Source organism: Anarhichas minor, unplaced genomic scaffold (assembly GCF_050575085.1).
Source record: "Anarhichas minor isolate MPS153535 unplaced genomic scaffold, ASM5057508v1 ptg000051l, whole genome shotgun sequence".
Taxonomy (NCBI): Eukaryota; Metazoa; Chordata; class Actinopteri; order Perciformes; family Anarhichadidae; genus Anarhichas; species Anarhichas minor.
In genome coordinates, this window is record NW_027466497.1 from 1 (window position 1) to 5,796 (window position 5,796).

Genomic DNA, 5,796 nt, shown 5'->3' on the forward strand with positions numbered 1-5,796 from the left:
GTATTAAATGGTTCTTTGGGATATTAAAGGGTTCTTAATTCATGTTTTGAGTTGTTGAATCGTGGGGGATGGTATAAATTAGAAAAAAAACAAAACAATCTTGCCATGATCTGGGTGTGGGGTAGTTAGCACTTTATGAGTGATACGTATATATATATATATATATATATATATATATATATATGTATATATATATATATATATATATATATATATATATATATACATATATATACAAACATATACATATATATATATATATATACACATACATATATATACACATACATATATATATACACATACATATATATACACATACATATATATACATACACATACATATATATACACATACATATATATACACATACATATATATACACATACATATATTCATGTCGGTGAATCGGGCCTTAAATATATTAAATATATAAATAGCTGTGTTCCAGAAAATTCTAAGGGGAAAGTCATGAATGACAACATAAACCACCAATCACGATCATGAGATATGTGTCCGCCCCGCCTACTTCCAAGTGACAGTCGTCCATCTCTCTGACTGACCAGACCAACGTCTTTTCAAACCAGTCGCCTGCAATTAACAGTGGTCGGTCTAAGGTAAGTGTTGGAAGCTTGGTTATTACATGCAAATTATTGCTCTTTTTTATCATGTCACAGCCATCTGTTATTCGAGTGTCTGAATAAGCTAGTCTACATCGAATATATAGTATTGGTGCCTGTAGCTTGGCTGGAAGCGCCATATTTCCCTAATTTTGTGGATGCGGCATATATATATTTGTGGATTTTGAGGTAATGTTAGACTTTTAGTTTCAACAATCCTTAGGTTGTTAAATCGTTATGAGTTCATTTCGCATGTATTTCGTTTTCTAACGGTAACTTGACCGTTAGTTAATTGCCTTTGCTTGTCTGCTAGCTAGTTGGCTGAAGCTAACGCTAGTTAGCTAGCTAACATTAAATCGTTAGCCTAGATAGCGCGCGAAAATATATTTAACCTTAATTTAGCTAAGGTGCTATGCTTCTGCCTGTGAAAGATATGTAAAATGTCATTAGCGTTAGCTGATTAACTAACACGGGTTAATGTTACTGTATGTCTAGATGTGAACTATCTAATTACTTTAGCTATCAAATATTCTTTATTAAAACTTTTTTACCAATTAAAAAATGATGCCATTGCTACATGCGCAGTTAACTCAATGCAATGTCATGTTAGCTAGCTAACTGCCCACGATTGAAAACGCTACCATTTTGTGCTTGCTAGTCGACAGAGTATTTCCAATTGTTGAGAGTTAACGTTAAAAAATGCCCTTCGGTTAGAGCTGCTTCGGACTCCATGTTTGACTGTCAGCGGCCGACAGCTGAGCTGTCTGGTGGGGTAAGACAGTAAATAAACGTGTGTTTGTAACTGTAGCTTACAAGTTAAGGTCAGAAAGCTGCGTTAGCAACTGTTGAATATCAGTCTTGACAATTGCAGGCACCGCCAGTGTTTTGGCTAACGGTAAACTAGCGATGTGAGTGAGTGGGCGAGCGAGAGAGAGGGAGCGGCGTTGTGGCTGCCGTCAGACAGAGCTGTGCTGATCCACGCAGAGCTTAGTGAGCTGTAAAAACTGAAGGAAGCTGTATACTATGTGCCACATTTTGTGATTATATACATTATGTGGACCTTAAAGTAATTCCTGAATGTTGTGTAAATACACATTATTGATTGTAGTGACACAAACGAGCTTAAATGTATGATTTTTGACAAGCTGTGGAGGATGAAGCAGGACACTGTTTGAATAAGTTTCTCAAGGAGAGCACAGGACATGTAATTTATACAGCAGACACTTATGTTCCAGCAGGTAAAAATAATGGATTTAATGTTAGTTGACCTTAAAATGTTGGTGCTTGTATGATTTGTCAGTTTGAAGGCAACTGTATCTCTGCATTGAGAGCAGAGGATTGTGTTTTTATGGATAGAAAGTTAAATTGGGTTTATTAATTGGGTATATCAAAATGGCCAGAAATAACTAATAAAATGATAGTAAATTATAATGCATAGAACAGACCTGTTGCCTTTACTGTGCACAGGTCAGGAAAAACTCTGTTATGAATGATGGATGCTGCTCACCCAGACTTGAGCATAAGCTGTTCGTTTTCAATGTCTTGTGCAATACAGTAATAGGTTAAGCACTATAGTCATACAGTCACTAATGAATAATGTGGACATATGTAGTCGTTGTGATGGTAAAGACCTCATAACACTGATACATCGGCCATTCAAGGATGTTCAGCATTAAGCAAGGCAAGAATGTTAATTCCAAAACATGGACATGAGCCATGGCAACACATACCGACTCCTAACATGATTTTGGTTCAATAATGTTTCTCTCTGCCATAGATAATGAAGTAGATGGGCCTACACTTCTCCAGATGTCTGAAAGAATGAGTGAGCGAATCTTTCCCAAAATGAAAGACCAAGTGAAGTTCCTGTCTGCTTTAGCGCAGCTGAAAGTGTGAGTTACGTTATACAGTGAAGCCATGTCATTTCAGTTACAATTCCAAGGATTTACTTGTCTTGTTTTTGGTAGTTTTTTTACATGTTGGCTTAAATTAAAATCTGATTTTCCTCCCCTTTAGCAGTGAAAGCGAAGCCCCTGTGAGTCAGAGAGCCCTAGCAGCCCAAGCAATGATCAACTGCCAAGTCCGGTTTCCTCCAACAGTCTTCACGGCACTGACCAACAAGGATGCAGCTCTGTTTGACCATTTGAGCCAAGACACAATGTAAGTTTGTGTTCCATAATAGAAGATGGCGACAGACAGCAACACGTGTGATGCGTTACATCATGTAAGCAAACCATGTACCTATCAACTGTGATCTCCAGATCAGACTGGAGACGTAACCACAAAAAAAAAAATGTCTAAGTAGTACTTGCTATCTGACATTTTCAAAGCATGTGATAGTAATATAAATAGAAACGGTGTCCGACAAAAGTTCAGCTCTAAACGGTGCACAGCCCAGTACCACTCGCGGCCATTTAGGACACAGTGTCATGGACATAATGAACAACAAAAGATATTTGAATAGTTTGAACTTATGCGTTTTTCAAGAACGAATATACAAACATAATTGTTGGCCAATTTTGACAGCCGTACTGTACAGTAATGACATGTTATCTGCCTGTAAAACAAGTTTCCTTGTTAATCAAGTTTTAGGTCTGTATGCCATAGTGAAAACTATGCATCATGATGACAAACTACACATTTGCAGACCTTTAACTGCTCTTTCTGATCATTTGAGTTAGGTATCTCTGTTTATTGCGCTGATCTGGAATGTTAATCTTGTATAACGCCTTGTGTTTTGTTCCTTTTGAAAACTTACAGGTATCCGTCTCATATTCAGTATGTGCAGCTCTTTAAGTCTGTCCTGCTCAACTTCCCTTTTCTGAAGGAAAGTTATGGATCTGGATATGTAAGTATTTTCTCATTGACTAAAAGAGTAATGCTAAACTGAATTTTATGCTTCATACTTCATGCTCCAGCTCAGTCCTAATTGTGTCATTGTTTATTACTTAGCAAACAGATGCAATGGATGCTGGGGACGACGAAAAGTACGAGCCACCATATTGCAACAATGAAGCAGGAGTGCCAAAAGATGAGGCCTAACTTGGTCATCATTCGCCAATGATGACCAACAGAGAGTACAGAAGACACTATATTCAACAACACTCTACTGCAGATGTCTTAAAAGAATTCACCTGCTTCTCTATTCCAATCTTGGTGAGTGTTTTATCTAATATATAACACGTGGTGCAGTGTTTCCCGCAGGATTTTGTGAGACTGTGGTGGGTGGACCTCAGACCCTGAAATGGACAGGCGCTGAACCAGAACTTAAGACAGAGGGCAATTTGGGAACAATTAGCTATTGGTTTGACGACGCATATGCCCCTGGGGGAAAGGGGCTATATTTCTGGGGTTCTAGTGTAGCCGGCTGATATCCAGACTTCCTTTTCAGTGCGCTGTTTATTTGTTTACAGTCTGATGAGCAACTTAAGATGTGAGACTGGAGTTGAGAAACGACGTGTACAACAAGATGGTTTTACAAGTAGCCAAATAATTTCAAACCAATAAATAACTTTAAAACTATTAATCAACGTTAAATACTTTTTCTTGCCTCATTGATCCATTTTCCCTTTAAGCCTTTTAGAATATCCCATATACTGTGTTTTGTGTAGAAGTGCTCTAAAAAGTTGACTTGACGTTTACCTAGATACTGTTATCCAAATCAACACTCCTGAGGAAATTGGTATGATAGTCTCAAAACTTTGCAGAATCAGAATTGTGACATTTATTGAAACATGATTTGTCATTTGCAGGCCAGTTGGTGAATGCAGCCATACTCCTCCTACCATTGGTCTTCAAAGAAAATCATCACAGCTCTTTGCAATAGATAAGGTTAGTCATTTGTGTTTGTGGGGGGCAACTTGAATTTGTTTATTTAAAAAAGGGAAATATATTTTCAGAAAATTAAGATAAAGTGCAATTTCAAAAATATGACATCTAATCTCAACAAACTAGCATTTTATATGCAACTAAGCATATCAGAAAGCTTTGATCTTTAAACATTACAGAATACACCTTTAAGTTTCAAATGTTTTGTTTCAGCAACCACTAAGCCCAACACCCACAATTGTCCTGAGCAGCAGCGATGGCAAGCCCCCGAGTGACGGCACAGATGTTTTTGTAGCAGTGGATGGACAAAAAATGATGGTGGACAATGAAGACGCAGACGGTTCATTGGCCATGGGTGTTGTGTTGGCCCTCTATCATCTGAAAAAAACATTCATCCTGAAGCTGGACACACGGGTACCTGTAGCTGTGCAGAGAGTGGCAAATGCTCTGAACATTTCTTAGATAGGACACTGCAGCACATGGATTACATTGTATAGAGTTGATTTCTGACAATAAAGTGAAGTGCAGTACATCTACAGGTGTTTCTTTTATCCACAAATCAATTTGCCATCATTTCCGTGCATGTAAAAGATGATTTTATAGATCATCACAGAAAGGATCCTGGAATATGATCTCTAAAAAAGAGTGGGAACCCTGATTCCATTGTTATGCTGTTTAAATGTAAAACAAATTCACATTTTCCAAAACTCAGTTCTTTAAAGAACCATTTATTCCTTGGAAGAACCATTTTTACCTAAAGAACCATTTGAAAAGGGTTCTTTATGGAACCATTTGGGTCCTTAAAGAACCTTTTTGAAAATGGTTCTTTAAAGAACCTTTTTGTCTTTATGTTCTTCAAAGAACCAGAAATGGTGCTTCAAAGAACCATTTTTTGAAGGTTCTTTGAGGCACCTTTGTGGGTTCTTTAAAGAACCGTTTAAGGAAATGGTTCTTTAAAGAACCCTGGTCGGAAAGGTTCTTTGTGGAACCAAAAATGGTTCTTCTATGGCATCACTCCGAAGAACCATTTTCGGTTCCAGATGGCACCTTTATTTTTCTGTGTGCACATCTCATCCATCATATTCTGAGCTGCCTTGTTAATAAAGCATTTTCACATTTTTGAGTCTAAATCAATCAATCACAAGATGAGTTTTAGGGTGGAAATAGTAAAGAAGCATTGTGCTTTAAAGCCTTAATTGATTTCTACCTGCAGCATCATTTTCATTGTTTCCTTCGTCATGAAAGTATTTGTTCATGTGATTATTTCAAAACAAATTCTGCAACAGGTTCAGTTTTAGTCATTTGATAAATCGATACATGTTTAAAATGAACACCAAAGAAAGTGAG